The sequence below is a fragment of the Dipodomys merriami genome, unplaced genomic scaffold (genome assembly GCF_024711535.1).
Source record: "Dipodomys merriami isolate MVZ:Mamm:240054 unplaced genomic scaffold, mDipMer1.0.p SCAF_504, whole genome shotgun sequence".
Lineage (NCBI taxonomy): Eukaryota > Metazoa > Chordata > Mammalia > Rodentia > Heteromyidae > Dipodomys > Dipodomys merriami.
Genome location: NW_027206074.1, coordinates 176,976 through 195,099, shown reverse-complemented (window position 1 = coordinate 195,099; position 18,124 = coordinate 176,976). Strand labels below are relative to the sequence as shown.

Below are 18,124 nucleotides of genomic sequence, written 5' to 3'. Positions count from 1 at the left end.
AGAATCACCTGGACTTTCCTACTGAGGCTGGCAATGAACTGTGATCCTCAAAAATACCTTAGGTGCCTAGTAAGACAGCACTTTTTCCAGATACTGTATGTGCTTTGAGAAGTTTGCAACCTAAGCAACTCTAGAAAATATTGGACCACAAACATAACTGACAGGATTATCAAGGCCAATCTTGGAGATTCTTGTTAGGGACATGATGAAAAAATTTTAGTTTAACTTATCTGACCTTTTCTGCTTGACTCAGTCATATACTAGACATTGCAAATAAGGGAAACCCTGGGACCTATATTTCTTTGGGCCTGGCTTACTTCACTTAATATAACATTTACTAAGTCTTTCCATTTCCTAACAAATGGTTCCTATTTCCTATAAAGTAAATCAAGCAGAGAAATCAGGTTAAGATCTGAAAGAGCCTTTGAAAAAATCTTTGACTTTGAAAATTGTCCTGGGTATGAATTTTTGGAGAAATATCTCCAGTCAAAATAGAAGGATGTATTTTTAATATTATGTTGGTACTTGGTTTTGAACTACTGGCCTTGAGCTCTATCTTGGCATTAATTCTCAATGTTTGGACTATACCACCTGAGTCACACCTTCACTTCTTCCTTTTACTACAAGTGGAGAAAAGAATCTTTTAGGTTTATTCATTTGGAATATCTTGGAATTCCAATTGTCAAATTTGAACCTACCTAGTAGCTAGGTGGAAGCCACTGGTGCTCTACTAAAACTCACTTCTTTTAAAAATAAATAATCACAAAAAGGAGAAAAAAATTGTTCAATGATTTATGTGTTGTCTGATAAACCAAATCACTTGCTACTGGAAGACAGAAAGTAAGAAGTTAGAGATGAATATGGAGGACATAGACAAAAGGAATGAAGAAGGGAAGGGAGAGTAAAGGAGAGGAGGAGAAGGGAGGATAGGAGAGGAGGGGAGAGCTGAGTAGAATTGTCTATAAGGTATTATTGTACAATCAGTGCCTTTGCATTTATATAGCCAAAGCTTTATATTTTTGGTAGTATTAAGTTGAGATATAAAATATCAATTTACAGCTAAAAACCTTTTAGTGTGCTTCCTTCTGCACCAAGGGTGCCACTGTGAAGTTACGGTTACAGAGAAGGAAAGAGTAATCAGTTTAAGTGATTCTGAGAAACAATAATTGACATGCCAGGAATGTTCCCTTGTATGATGAAGTCAAGCATCACTATTGTTCCCTGATCTAGTATTCCTCTCAACAAGAACAGCAAAAACAGAAGAGAAAGGAGATATCTGAGTAATAATCATCTTTCTGTTTACCCTCTTCCCTTGGCCTCTGAAAGAATAAAGCCAAAGGAGACTTAACCTGCGCTAGTGGGGTAAATGAGAGAAAAAAGTTCAGTCTAGCTTAATGTGAAAGTTTTAAAATAATTGGGGCAGCGTTTCAAATACTGAAATAAAACGTTTGTAATTATTAATAAAAAGTAACTCTAAATTTATCGAAAAGTTTATCATCAAAAAATGAAGACCGAGCCTAAACTTCCAATACTAGGTAAATTACCCTTCATATTCACTTAAAATGTGTGAATATGATGCAGAAGACATTACTCATGTAACTGTAACCCCTCTGTACACGATTTTTACTATAAAATGTATAAAAATTAGAAAAGTGGAATGATTGACAATGATCCAGATGTATTGTACATTGAAATGCTCATACACTTTATTCAACACTGACAAGATGAAGTGAAACCCCTTTGCAAGACTTGCTAAAGATTAATTTTTTTTGAAGTTTTAGTATTAAATGACCAGAGCATAAACCTTAATAAGAGGATAGCATTGACATATTGTTGAGGCTTGTGCTCCTTTCAATACACAAAAATTAATGTGTCAAGTCTGCTACAAATGTAAGTTGTAATTTGCCAATTCTTTTTACAAATTGCTCAAATTATAGAGAACCAGATTCCACTATCCCTTCAGTCCCACCAAAAGTTCGTATAGACCTTTAGGTTTCTCAGTTGTTTCTAAATATCTTAATGTAATGCATTGCAACCAACACTAAATTCTTTTGAAATCCTCTCACTAGGACATAGGTATGGATAGATAATTGATGTGTGCAGAATCAGAAATATTCAGAAAGCTGTAAATGAATGCTTAGTAATTTTCTCTCTTCTGGGTCATAGAATACAGCCTGTCCTTGTTAGGAAAATTTAGGAGAATGGAAAATGAATAGGACAGACTTCATCAATAGGTGAGGACTGTTTATTGATGAAAAGCAGGTTTGGAGGTTGTGTGAGGGAGCTGAGACAGGATCTGAGTTTTTATAGGAGGACTGAGCAAGGAGGTAGAGGTTAAAGAAAAGCCCCTAGGTCAAGGAAAGTGGGGGCCTTTCAGTAGGGCCCACAATGGGATGTTTACAACTGGGATTATATGGATTGCCCTGCCTGCACTTAAAAGGAGTTAACACATACCTGGGATTTTGCCTGTATTGTGTATGAGCCTGGGACAGCATGGTGGGGGTCAATCCGTCATATTCCATCTTTAGATACATAAAATGATAGGGCCAAGTGGGGAGAAGCAAGTTCTTCATATTGGATCTTTGGATACATAAAAAGAATTGGCCTAAGAGAGGAGAATCATGCAGTTATGAGAACAAAGCGGATTCCATCATTTTGAACCCTGGAGTATAAAAGGTGGAGGGGCATCGTGGTCTTTTCTGGTTACTTCCAGCTGTCATGAGTGTGTCCAGGAGTCACTGGGGCTGGCATCTTCAGGTCCAGTTCTGTGCTCGATCCAGAGCAGTGTAAGCAAAGCCTCTGGTTGCCTGCAGTAATAGGATATCCTTGACTTGGTCCCAGGTTTGAGTGAGGGCTCTTATCCTGTTAGAGAGAAACTTGAAAATGCGGAGATCAGCCAAAAGGCTGACAAGGTGGCAGGACTAGTTGATATGAGTGACATCAGAAAACACAACCAGGGAATAAGCCAGAAAAGTTCATTTGGATCATGAGCCTATAACCAGTCAGAAACTAGGGCTGGATTGTAGTATTTAAGGGCCTGCTGAGAGACCTTGATCATTTCCTATAAATAGCAGGTAACAAAGGCAAGAATGTAAATTCCTGTGCATTTAGAAGTTAGACAGATATGGACATTAGATGGACAAGCTTCTCAACTTGTTTCTATTGACCTCCTGGATCTGGTTAATTTTGAAAGGGCAGGCACAAAGTGGCTGATGTAACACCTTTTCCTCTTATTCTTTTCCAACTTGTCCTGGGATCTAGGTGCTTGTGGCTGGGATATGGGCTTTGAACTCAAAGCCTGAGCATTTTCCTCAAGGCTAGCATTCTACCACTTTGAGTCATAGGGCCACATTTAGCATTTGGCTGATTAATTTTTGAGCCAGCTTCCACCCTGGCTCTTTGATGGTTAGTTGGGAGATAGAGTCTCAGGGATTTGTCTGCCTGGGCTGGCTTTGAACTGCAATCTTTACCACAAAAACCCTTTATCATTTCTAATTAAAGCAACAAGGAGATCAGTGAGAATAAGTAGAGATTATGTGCACCCTGCCAAGAATTGATCAACAAATACTTGCCAGAACTCTTCAATGACAAAATTCAATAGATGGGATGAGAGATTGAGCATAGCTTGTATGCCTGGAAAACCTGATAACTAAATTCTATGAGAGGCTCTCCTGGCCAATACTTGTTTCAATAGTATAACAACATAGTTGGCTTTTTCATATCAGGATGAGTAAGGTTACAGAGAGTGTCCCACAAGATTCTTAGTGTTTGTAAATCTAAATCAGTCTTTTAGCAAGAATCAGCTGTGTGTGATGGAGTCAGGCAGGAGTCCAGTGTACCATGGTGGAGGTAGGATGGTCCAGGCAGGATTTGGGCAAGACTGCCTCCCTCGGATGAATTGTCAAAACTCCTGGTTAGTTACTCACAAGGTTACACACAGACGTTAAAGAAACAACTTTAGATGGACATAGAGAATGACATGCTAGTTTTAATGTTAAATCATAGCCAACGATTACTTACCAACTTTACTCACTAGCTGTCTTTTAAGGCATACTCATACCATCTCCTATACTTGAACTTTCTGGGGACAGAAACAGATATGTGGAACAAACATTTTAAAACAATTCTTACCTCCTTACTGGTTTGTTTTTCATTCCAGCTGGCTAGGAGTTGAGCTGGGTCTCATTCCTTTTACTACGATGCTTGAAAAAAAGGTTTTCTTTTAACAAACAGCACATTTGATAGGAAATATCACTATCAAGACATAGAAGAAGATAACTTGTTGCACAGTTTTTATAATGAGATTATGTTGAACATGTTTTCACACACACATTTAAACTAAAGTTCTAAGATGCACTTGGATTTTTAAAAAATCAAAATCGGCAGTTCGTTTTTTTGGAATTCCAGTGACAAAGTGATATTTTTTCCCAATATGATAAAACCATGTCGTCAATGTCAGAATAGTAGGCAATACCAAACAAAATGCAAGGCAAATTTTGACAAACAGAATTTCAACCCTTAAACCAACATTGATAACAAGAGCAGAAAACCTTTAAATCAATTTTGGTGATGAGGTGGATTAGTATATAAATTAAATATTTTAACCCTTAGAATAATGAAGAGGAGAGGGGAGTAAGGTTGGTGGAAGTATGGGGGTTGTAGAAAAACCCATCATGTGGGCTTAGTCCCCCCAGATAGAGTGTCTTGTACATCTCATTGCTACTGTGGGTCAACCTGTAACCTTTCCTTGTATCTTAAATGAAGAAATGCTAGCTTGATTTATGTTGATACTACTTGTGTAGATTCTACTTGTGTTGATTCTACATAAGTAGAATCAACATAAAATCACTCGCCAAGTCCAAAAGCACACAAATGAAAGGCATCTTTTGTCAGTTGGTATAATTGTATTCTACATATTTATTGACAGGATACAAATTATTCTCAAATGTTAATACATTACAAATACTTTTTCTTATTTTCGTGGCCAGGAAATGCAAGACCTCAGTCAGCATTTCTCACTTTAGACTTATCACAGGGGTTGGTTAAATGTTGACCTGAGCTCCAGTCTTCTGTGGACTCACTCATTACTTAGGAATTGATGCTGGATGTTGGAAAAATTCTCAAGGAAAGATGCCGTATAACTTTATTCTTTACAATGATATTCTCCTGCTGTTTTGGTTGTTGAGAGTGTCTACAAGAGCAAGCATTCCGTGGGGAGCAAGGAGACACCATATGACGTATACTTACTGAGATTTCTGGATGATGTGCTATCACTTGTACTGCATTTGCAAGTCTAATCTGTCAAAACCTACCAGTTTTAAGAAATAAGAGAAGTGCTAAAAGAACTCTTAGAGACAAATATATCGTCAACATATTTGATTCCAAGCATTCTGTCTAGGGCATATTCAACAAGTAGTGAAACTTTTGTTGGCTGTATCTATGCGTCTTTCTCCATGTTTGCATGTATACATGTGTATATGTATGTGTGTATTTGTATGTAGAGAAATATACATGTGTACATATATAAGGGCATATATACACATATATGCATATATAAATAAATATACATATATAAATATATGTGAATATATTTTATATATATCAGGTGTACAGTGATTCAATCTAGACTTCCCAGCATATTGTCATTCTCACAAAGTGTACATGATAAACTGCTCTGAGAATCTGTGCTCACTTCCCCCACTTCCTTGTTTTTCATCCCTGTGAACAACTTCAACCTACTTTCCATAGGATAGCTTTGTTTTTGTTACTTACTGATAATAAAACAAAAAGGTTGCTTGTAAAAGGAAAATATCTTTTAGGACACAAGTTAAATGTATCTTACCCGTCCCAATGATTCCTATGAGGAAAATTTGTAATAGTACTAAAAGTGAATAGGAATTCCTAGATCTGTTGTTTTGCCATTTAAAATGGCAAAGAATAATATCACGTCACTCTTATAACTCTCAAAGAATGCAAGGGTAACTGATGGTCCCTATCATTTTCCCAAAATCCCAGTGGGTCCTGAAAGATAATAGTAGCTCAGCAGAAATTCTAAGTAGCAGACATGGAGCATGAAAGAGAAAGAGAGGAAATAAGAGAGAATGAAAGAGAGAAATATCATAATACTGAAAGTGCATAACAGATAAACAAGAGCTGTATGAGAATAATCATACTGCTATCTTTAGACTCTATATGTACATTTGAAGTATTTGATGCATAATAACCCATCAACATCACATTCCTCAGCACCACATAAGCAGAAAAAGATGGAAATGGTGCTGTGGCTCAAGTGGTAACAATAGCCTTGAGATGAAGAGCTGAGGAGCAGTACACAGGACCCAGAGTTCAAGCCCCACAACCAACAGAAACAAAACCAAAAAACTAAACACAAAACCGTCTCTCAATTTTGTGGCCTCAACTCTGTAAAACAACTGCTTCAGCTTAGGGCTAAGATTTATATGTGGACATTTATCAACACTCCTGATTCAAACTCTACTTGAGAAAATTTTAATCAATTTTTTGTTCTTAATTTTGCTCTTTGTAAATTCACATGCACCTATAAAAAATGGTGTGGCCATCCCAGTAACATTCTCAAAGTACCTCGTAAAGATGACTTACAAAAAGTTGTATTATATTACAACAAGGAAAACAATGGTACAAATAAAGGAAACCAATAATTAAATATTAATTATTAATAAAATAAAAACCAAATACCATTGATTCCAGTATTTAAAGTGTACTACATATTAGAGTTTACTATTTTCTCATATTCCTGTACATTTAAAACTGACTAAGATTATGATGTTCAACAAGAGTTTTATAGGCTATGAGTAGTCTTTAAATTTACCCTCTAAGATTACTATATATGTCTCATCTCATCATCTGTATATGGTTTATATAATCATTTTTGTTCCTCACTAACATATAAAGTAAGGAAGCACTAAAGTTTTAACAGAAACTTAACTCTTCGCTGTTTCTTCATACAAAGACTTTGCAACTTCTCATTAGTAAAGTTTCTATAAACTCTGAAATGTACATACTTAGTAGTATATGTCTGCTACCATAAATCTTAAATACTTTATAGAAAAGTTATATGACCTACCAAACAATCTTAATTTTGGCATATAAGCAAATTCCCAAAATTAAACATATTTAAAACATATAATTTAAAAAAAACTTAACACATGCTGCAGTGTTCATTATGATAGGTGCCTTGTATAGAATAATTGAATTCCTCCTTCTACACATCTGTTGAACAACAAATATCTGGAATTATTTTGTTTTTGACATATCAATCTTGACTTTAGTCTTAAATGTGTGCTTATGTAAGAAATACATGGTTCTAAAACTTCACGACAATTCTTTTGAACTTACTTTTTGTTGAATTGTCTAGTGTAAGAAAATCAATTCCACTTTATATATAAAAAAATGTTCTGTGCTCAGTTCAGCAGCACATACACTAAAATTGGAACAATACAGAGATTAGCATGGTCCCTGTGCAAGCGTGAAGCGCTCCACATTTTTACAATAACAGATGCTGGAGGGGATGTGGCCAGAAGGGAACCCTACTTCATTCTTGGTGGGAGTGTAAACTTGTTCAACAACTTGGAAAGCAGTATGGCGATTCCTTAAAAGATTCCACATAGAGCTCCCGTATGACCCAGCAATCCCACTTTTGGGCATTCACCTAAATAGTCAGCAACAAGACCATATTAAAATTACCAATACAATTATGTTTACTGCAGCATTATTTCGCATAGCTAAGATATGGAACCAACTCCAATGCCCCTCAGTAGATGAATGGATCAAGAAAACGTTGTGAGTTTGTGTGTGTGTGTGTCTGTGTGTGTGTGTATGGGAATTCTATCGTCCATCAGAAAGAATGACATCTCCCAATTTGTTACGGAAAAAATTATATTAACTAAAATACTCCAAGTCCAAAGAAACATCGGTCACGTGGTATCCCTTATTGGTAATGATTAATATATGTCGTGGATAAGTAGCAAATGTCAAAAGCTATATGCATATGAATAGATAAGGTGATGTTAAGCTAAATGAACCCCAAGATAGGGACACAAGTGGTTTTATTTTCTTGCTGTTGTTTCTAAAGTATTTATAATGTACGATGTGATTTTTTTTGTTTTTTATATGGTCCTCCCACACAGAAATAAACATTTTTTACAGTCAACCTTGAAAAGCCATCTTGATAGACCATTTCTGTAAGTGGTAGCAGAATATTTTGATGGCTTTGCAAGAATGCCAGATTGCCTCATTTTGAGACAATTAAAACAGGAATTTAGTCAGCTGTTTTTTGTTATCATTAGGACAAAAACCCATTGAATGTAGTCCAGGTGATCACTGCGGCCCAGAGAAGCTAATACATTGACTAGTAATCCTAGACCTCGAACAACAAAACAAAACAAACAATTAAAAAACTCCAGTAAGCAAGGCCAGTGAAGGCTCCTATCACAGTCTACATAAAGTCAGGCAAAAAAATGAAGCTGGGAGTCATTTAGCTGATAACTAATATACTTTTATGAGGCAGGCTGTAATAAAAGACTCCTGAGAGAGGGTCAGAAAGACTGATCAGAGGGACTAAAATTGGACACACAAAGATTGGAAAATAGAATTCCTTATAAAACAAATAAATCATAGAAAGCCTGTGCATGTAAGAACAACACAGCAGACCAATTCCAGAAATGCACATTTTCTTAGAGGTCAGCTTAATGAATTATCAATGGAAATTTTTGAAATCTTAAATATTTGACCCATGTGGAAGAAGGACAATATCTCAAGAGAAAGAAAAAGTCATCACTCTGTTAGGAGGTCCAATATCACATTAAGAAGTAATCAAGCACAGATTTGTAATAAAAAGAGAAAACAATTATTCGAAATGAGGGTTTCATTTGTTTTGATGTAAATGTTTTTGATTTAGGTGCTAGCGATTACCATACAATTGATCCAGTCCCACAGTTGCGTTGACATTGACTGCAGTATTCCCACATGAAGGAAAATAGAAAATTTATAAATGTCAGATCAAATGAGTTGAGGATGAAGTGTTCTAATAGTAATATCTGAGGTTTAGACACAGGTGAAGAGGTGGATTTTCTTTTATAAAAATCCCCCATTTTTAGCCTGGTGACAGTGGCTCACAGCTGTAATCCTAGCTACTCAGGAAGCTAAGATCTGAGGACTGCTGTTCAAAGCCAACTTGGGCAGGAAAGTCCCTGAGACTCATCTCATTTTAACCACCAGAAAACCAGAAGTGGCAATGTGGTTCAAAAGGTAGAGCATTCACCTTGAGCTGAAGAGCTCAGGGACAGTGCCCAAGCCCAGACTTCAAGCCCCTCAACCAACAACAACAACAACAACAAAAAGTTTCCCTTTTCTTGGACTGCTTACAGCTTTTCCTAACATTTAACAAAGAAGACATTTTATTACCCACTACAGATAAGTCCTATTCTAGCTGCTGCAAATAGAAAGATTTTTGTATCTTATGTCAAAAGGTTCATATTTGGAGAAAGAAATACCAGCATTGGTAACTTTTTCCAGTCCTTGAACTCTGGGCCTGGGCCCTGAACATAGTTATACTGATAGCTTTAATGTGAGCTTGTTTGTTATTTATTGGATTACTGCCCATGAGAGGAATTACTGGATCATAAGGGAGATCTGTTTAGTCTTTCCCAGAAAGTCCGTACTGCACTTCAGAATAGTTGAACAAATTTAATTTCCCACCAACACTCTAATAGAGTTCTCATTTGGCTACATCCACGTTAGCATTTGCTATTGTCAGTTATCTTGATAATGGCAATTCAAACTGGAGGAAGAATCTCTCTTGTAGATTTGTAAGTACCTTCTAGCTACCATGAATGAATGAATATATGAAACCTATATTGCTCGAGTGTGCATTCCTTTCTCTTAGTATAATTTTCCCAAGCCTTTGATGTTACTTAAGTCTGGTGAACAGTCATCCTTTCTGATGGGTGAATAGAATTCCACTGTGTGTGTGTGTGTGTGTGTGTGTGTGTGTGTGTGTGTGTGTGTGTGTGTGTGTGTGTGTTTGTGTGTGGGTGTGCGTGTGTGGGTGTGTGTGTGATTATAGGCCTATCAGTACATTTCTAAGCCTTCTCTTTCAACTGTAATTTTGTAACTCAATAATAGATTTGGATTGCTTTCTCTAGTGCATTGAAGAATATTGTAGGGATGTTGATGGGTATTGCATTGTCAAATGTTGGAGGCAGTATTGCAGTTTTCACAATGTTAATTCTTCCAACCAGGAGCATTGAAAGACTTTCCATTTCCTTGAATCTCCTTCAATTTCGCTTTTAGGCTTTTAAAGTTTTCACAATAGAGGTCCTTCACATTTTTAGTTAAATTAATTAATTCCTAGTTTTATTATTGTTTTGTTTTGTTTAGATTTGTTTTGATTTTGAGGCTAATACATATGAGGTTGTTTTTTGGATTTCAGCCTGGATCTTCCCATTGTTGGTAACACAGGAAAACTACTGATTCTTGTAGGTTTTATACCCTGCTACATTGCTGAAGATTAGCATCACTTTTACTAACTTTTTGGTGGGGAAGCTATAGGGTCCTTTATATAAAGTATCATTTCATCTGTGAAGGGGGATAGTTTTACTCCTTTCATATTTGGATCCCTTTTATATTTTTCTCTTGCCTATTGTCTTTGCTAGAAAGTCCACTACTGTATTGAAGAGTAGTAGAGAGAGTGGACATCCTTTTCTCATTCCAGATTTTAATGTCTTCATGCCTCCATCGTTAGGTACATGCTCATTTTCTCTTTGTGGTATACATACTCTGTATTATATTGAGGAAAGTTCCATGCGTTCCTAGCTTCTCAGACCTTTCAATCATAAAGGGCTATTGCAGTTTGTTAAAAGCTATTTCTACATCCATATAAACAATCATGTGGTTCTTGTCCCTGCTTCTACTGATGATGTGTGTTATGTTTATTGACATGTATATTGAATCCAGCCGTATCCTAGGATGAATACTGTTTGATCATAGCATTGTTTTTGTTAATTGTTGAAGAAGGTTATTGAGAATTGTATTGAGAAGTTACGCATCAATGCTTATCAAAGAGCTGGGTTCATAGTTCTCTTTCTTTGATGAGTCCCTAGCTGATTTGGGGAAGAGTCTCATTCTAGCTTCATAGATTGTGTTTGATATTTCCATTTATCTTTCTATTTTATTGAAAAGTTAGAGCTGAGTATTGTAAGTTCTTTGCAGGCCTTAATTTCATGGTAAATCTATTGAGTCCTAGATTTTTCTGTTATGGGAAATTGTTTATTGACATTTCATTTTCATTACTTCTTATGTATCACTTCTTGGTTCAGTTCGAGTATAGGAAAGCATCAATTACTCCACGATTCTCCAGGTGATTGGTATATGGTTTTCAAAGTAATCTCTTATAACATTCACAATTTTGCTAATTTATGTTATGATGTCTCATTTTTTCTCTAATTTTATCTATTTGGGTGAATTCTCTTAGGAGCTCTTAGGAGCTGTGCCTCATCTACTCTTAATATATTTACCTAGTTCTCATCTTATATAACCAGTTCCTGTTCTTCTTGATCTTCTCTCTGTAGGATATAATTGATTAACTTCTATCCTGCTGATGTGGTAGAGAGTTGGGCTTGGGACCATATTCACTGTTGGTAGTTGTTTGCCTTTGATGTTTGTTATATATCATGCCAGGCTCTTCTTTTTATCATATCAACTAAGAAATCTGTGTTTATTCTGACCGTATATACTTTATAAATAATCAATCTTTTCTCTATGTCAGCTCTAAGAATTGTTTCCTTGATCATTAATGATCCTCTAATGGATTATGATGTGGTAGTAGGTTGTTCTCTTCTAGAATTCTGTTTGGTGTTCTAAAGGCTTCTCTTGTCTGAATGTGCCTATCTCTTTGGATGTTTGGAATGTTCTCTGCTAGAATTCTGAAATATGTTTCCCATCCATTTAGTTTACTGCTCTTCTCCTTCTTGAGACCAATCTCCCCCAGTTTTGATCTTCTTACTGAGTGGTAAAGTTCTGGCAAATCATTTCTTATTTCTTGGATTTGTTCTAAATGATTATTTCCTCTTTCGTATTAGACCTACTTGGTCTTTGACCCCTGAGATTATCTTCTATGTCATCTATTTGCTGTGAAGACTTTATACTTTGTTTTTGATTTCGCTGTTTTATAATTGGTCATTTTTTAGGGCTTCTGTCTCTTTATAAAGCTTTGTTTTAGGCCTTGTATGGAATTTCTTTACATATTTTCTTTAGGTGGGGGGGTTGGTAGGGTTGTTTATTTAGCTGTGTCTTCTTTCATATCTTTTAGCTAGGCATCCATTTTTTCCTTGGGCTCCCTTGCCTTTTCAGAATTTATTTTTCTGTTTGTAGTCTCCATGAGTTATTTTGCTAATTGTTGGTTGTTCGCATCTTGTTCAATAAATTTCCTTGTAGAGGTTTTGTATCTTTTCATTAATCAAATTTTCAGTAGTAATTTTAATGTATTTTGAAAACTATCTTCTAGGTCCTTAATTGTCTGTTCTAATGCCTGGTTATTTACGGTGTGAATTAAACTACCTTGACATCACTTTTCTTGTATTTTTCTGATTTTCTCTGTTCAGTTGGAGGATTTCTTTTGGGGACTCTATAGTCTTAATAGCTGACTCTTTATGTTCTTGGTTGATTTACCATATGTTGGTTGGATCTTCTGTTGTGATTTGTTTTTGTGGAATTAGGTTTTTGTCTAGACCATTAAGTGTAGGAGTAGAAATCAATTGTGGTGAGATGTTGTGATGTTATTACTTGTGGTTCCAGTGACAGTTCGGGCTGCCCAATGAAATCTTGAATTGTCTCTGAGTATGGATGTGGCTGTCTCCGATGTACACGTCTGTTCCTGCTTTTTTTCCCATGTGGAACTTTTATTTCCACACTGCAGCTGTGCTTTTAAATTTTGGCCAACACAGTCACAGCAGTCACCTGCCTGGCTGGGCACATTTTCATATATTTCTGTTTTTTTTTTTTTTTTTTGTGAAGACAGTATAAAATCTTCTTTTGAATTGTATATCTATATATATGGTTATAACTGACTGGGTGTGACTTTTTAGAAGTGGAGTACCAGCGAGGACTCTAATTCTCTGTTTCATTAAAGAGAGCTAGGGGAATTTTCTGTTGTTATTTTGACATTCTTTTTCCAATTCCTCAGATATATTTTATATATTGTTGATTTTTTTCACATAATTTAGGATTTGTGATGGTTGTATAAGGTTATTTTTGTTTTTTTTTGTTTGTGTTAGTTTGAAATAGTGATTTCAGGCTTGTATGAAGAGACATTAATAATATGAAATGTATGTTATTACATTGAAAGAAAGAGGGCAGACATTTTAACCTATTTGCTATACGTAAATTAATATTAAGCAAAGTTAATTAAAATAAATACTTACTCTTCAGAAGATGAGCAAGTACTCTTGAATATCTTGGAGAAAAAGACTTTAGACTCATTACAACTGACGTCTTACATTGAAATTACTGGCTAAACTTTCTTCCTCAGAAAGGCAAAAGTTCCATTTCTTTCATTTTAGTATTATAAAATCATAATATCTGTATGTTGAATTGTTTTCCTCTGCTATTTTCAATTCCATTCTTCATCCATTAGGTATCTAGTGCTTTGAATGACCAATTCCTTAAAACCTCTATATTGCTTATATTGTGATGTAAATCTCAGTAATATTAATGTGAATTTATCCCTGATTCTCATCTGGAGCTACATTTATATGAAATTTATGCAGTTTCAACCAAGAAATATGACTATTTCAAAGTTTTCTGTTTTAATCAATAAACCCATTCTCTTTAGAAATATGTTCTCATCTTTTATATAGATACAGCATACATCACGTATTATTAGTACTTTTACTGAAATAAATATAAACCATGGAACATGAAAACAACCACCCCCCATTATCACTTTAAAATAAATCCTTGGGGATTATTTTATATATAAAAAAGTGTAATGCACCTGTTTATACATTAATAATCTAATGGTTAAGTCAATTAGACACAAGAACTACCATACCACATCAAGTCTCAATTTACTTAAAGGCACCAAAATATTAGTGTTCACGAATATCACTCAGTTTTGGAAAATGACTAGTCACAACAAAGTTTATATTATATTTCAAATTTAAAAAATGAAAATTAAACCCAGATTTGTTGTCAATATGCTGTTTCCAGGAATACATTTATTCAGCAAATAGAGAAACCAAAAATAAGGGTACGTCACATAGACGAAAGATGTAGAAACAGACTGTTTTTCCTTAAGATGATAAGTACATGAAAACTATGTGATTTATTCAAAGATACTATAAAAATTCATAAGAGGATTTGTGATCAGAAGTGATGGGTAAACAAATAGCTGGAAAACTATGTATGTAAATTGAGCTTTCAATATAGGCTAAGTTTACAATAAATGATCCAACAGACGATGATTTTATATCTCTAACACACATCCAGTATTCTATATTGTCCCACATACTCCTGTCCTCTTACCTCACTTCCTGATCAATAGTATTCTACTTTCACGATGTCAATGCCTACTAATATAACAAAGTGGGTTTTTTTGGTTTCTAGATCCAATAAATTTTAGTATTTCGGAATAATAGTATGAATTCATGGAGTTAGACTTGAATGTCAAGTTTGAGGATACTCTATTCGGGGTATTATTAATTGGCCTGAAGCAGCCAGGTACATACTATGAATACATAGACACAGTATTCTAAGAGCAGGGGACTTGATTTCAGAGAAAGATGCAGGTCTGGGCAAGCTCCTGAATAAAAGAAATACCAACGGAGCAAACATCAATCAACTATCATTACCAAGGAATTGAACTGATCTCTTATGTGTCTGGGTGGCAACTGTGTGTGTCTGTGTGTGTGTGTCTGTGTGTGTGTGTCTGTGTCTGTGTGAGTGTTTGTAGAGAGAATTTAAGTTTGACTTCCATATTTACAGCCCATAGTGCATTACTTGTTAGGGAGAAGGTGCTCATATCAGAGTTCTGATACTACTGTCATCACTTTTTACTGCGAAAAGCACTTGTTTAATCTTACTTAAAAAGACAAAAGTAAACTAACATCTTACATGATTGTTTTGACAATCAATTGGTTTATTGAAGGCCAAAGGGAGGAATTGGAGAGTAATATAATCTTTTTCCTCTCTCCTGACTATTACCCAGCAATAGCAGTGATTTCAGGAGTCTCCTGCTATGTACTCACAGCTGAATTACTAATATGCTTAATAATATGAAACATATGATAGAGAAATAGATCAGCCAGCAAACAAAAAGAACTAGTGATGAGACCGAACTTTTGAGCAGGGTGGCCACATCTTTTAGGAATGTAATTCCTTCATATGAACTTCAAATTTTGTGGATTTCCTTGTGTGATTAAAAGGTTAGAAAGTGCTGTAGAAAAGAGAATTCCTGTTCAGCCAAGTAGAAATTGCTCATGATCCCATCCTCACGTTACAAATTTCCATTTCATAAAGACTCTCTTTAAGAGTGCTTTCATTTAATATACTTCAGCACCTCACCCTTCCCTGTGGGAGATAGGAAGAAAGATCATTTTGTTTGAATATTTTCTTATGTAAGTTAGTGTGCATGGGCATGATTTGTATGAAGTTAGTATTAAGTGTAAATAGGAATCATGTCTCAACAAAAATGTAATTGAAATCACATAACAAGATTAGAAGTCATAGTATTTTGTTCATGAAAACATACATTAGATTAGTTGCAGAATTTCTAATTTGAGATAAACTTTATATGAAAGTATAATGCACTTTAACTAAGGTTTGAAACATTTTATTAAAAAATATATTTCTTAGACATATTTTTGCTGCATAATTTTAAGAAGAAAATGGGCCCAAAGTATTCATTTTTCTTAGTATGTTCCTGTTTCCATATGATGAACCTCCAAATTAGAAATCCAGATATATGATTTGATTTAATTTAAGCACAAATATCATTGAGTATAAGGACCTTCTACTCTCTATATTCTTCACACTATGATCATTAAATATGGTGAGTTTGAAATAATTAGTCTCTGTGTGAACTATGTTAATATTATTTACAATAGGAGTGAAATTTTTAAAAAGTTGTATTTATTTTAGTTTAATTGCTCTGAAGAGAAATGAATGATATAGTCAAAGGCTAAAAATGATTAGATTTAATATTTAGAATTCAGGAAATGTTTTTGACCACACTGCTTACTGGAGCCTTCACAACAACCTGAGATAATTTATATTAATGAAGCAAAAAATCCCATAAGTTAGACATTTGTGAATAGAAAAACCATGTCATTCTGAATATATAGATCTACATAACAAACATAGAAGATTTAGGGTATAATACCTGTATATACTAATACATTCAATTGCAGGGAAAGTACTTTTTCTGAAAGGAGATAAAATTGCATTTATTTTGAAAAAGTAGACCTAAGTATTCATTTGAATAGAAGATAATGTTTAAAACATCACTAATTCAAGAAATAAGATGTAGTTAGTTGTTTTTCATGCCAATTATGATCTCTAAACTTAGTAGAAATACTAGATTTGTAAACCGAATGCAGTGCTTTTTAGGGAAATAGATATTTAGTTTCTTAAAAGTCATGACTATTTTTCTCAAACAATTGCTAAGTAACTGATTTACATTTTTATCATGGAATCTTATTTGATATATTTTTTATTGATTAAATTAAATAATTAGCCAATAATAAAATAAATTATGCATGAACAAAGTTTACCTAACACAAGCATTTTATTCACAAGACATATCATCGCTCTCTTAAAGAACACTAGAAGACAGTGTGTTATTTACTTATTAATTTTTAGTTATTTTGTTAAAGGTTATTAATTGTTAGAAGTGGCAGTTTCGTTATGCTCTTTCCAAAATATATTTAAAGCATATGATTGTACTGCCTGTATTTCCTTTTCATTACTCCTTCCTCCAAAGATCTTCAGTTTTTCACATCAAATTACATCTTTATACATGCACATATAAGCTAATTTTGAAGATTTAAGGTGAACTGCAACTTAATTCAAGATGTACAATGGATTAACAATGAATAAAAACTTCAATATTTTTGTTAGTTTCTGAATTACTATATATAATATATATATATATATATATATATATATATATATATATATATATATATGATATAATTACTATTATGGTTAGGTTTAGGATCCCAGACAGAATTAGAATTAGGGTTATTGAAAAGAAAATTTAGGTTCAACACAAGATGACCTATTGCAACAATGATACTCACAGCACACTATATTGAAAATGAAATTTACATCATGGGAAGGGAGGAGTTAGAGAGTGGGTGAGGGAAGGGATAGTGGGAGAACAACAAAGAACAGGGCAACAATGTTCAACAAGAAATGTACTCATTACCTTACACATGTAACTGTAATCCCTCTGTAAGCCTCTTTACAATAAAATAAAACTTTAAAAAATAATGTAAAACAACACCTGACAGGAAATAGAGAAACACTTTAAAATCTTTAGTTTCAAAGTGCAAGTACAATTTAGGCCTACATGCCTAGCAAGAGTTAGGATAAATGTGAAATAGAGACTTGCTATTAACATTATGATTCAATTATCTGTAGTTTTAGGATTAGGCAAGGTGTTCCAGTTAGGGCTGGAAGTAGGATGAGAAAAATATGTAAGGTGTTGTGTAAAATTGCAACATATTTTAAGAAAAATGAATGGCATCAAGGTTAGAATGAATGAAAACCAATGTCTATGTTACTTTAAACATTCAGATATGATTTGGTTTTAATTGTGAGCTGCTGTTTTAGTTCTTGTTAGGATTAGGGAAGGATAAGCTTTAAGGTAAAATTTAGTTTTCCACTAAGAAGTAGAAGCAAAAAAATGACTAATTGAATAGAATCCAGACAATTTTCCTTATATTAACCATTTGGTGTTAATTCAAATTGTGATTAGGATTAGGTTTCTGGTTAAAGGGGGTTGAGGAAAGAGTAAAGAAATTGGTTAAACTGGTGGCTTGTGTCTATTATTCTAGCTACTCAGGAAGCTGATTTCTGAGGATTGCAG

At 34.5% G+C, this 18,124-nt stretch overlaps 1 pseudogene; it reads left to right on the top strand.

Annotated features, from left to right (window-relative positions):
• The first annotated feature begins 7,435 nt into the window (after nucleotides 1-7,435).
• LOC138810652 (U6 spliceosomal RNA) lies at nucleotides 7,436-7,524 on the top strand (annotated as a pseudogene).
• Nucleotides 7,525-18,124: the final 10,600 nt, after the last annotated feature.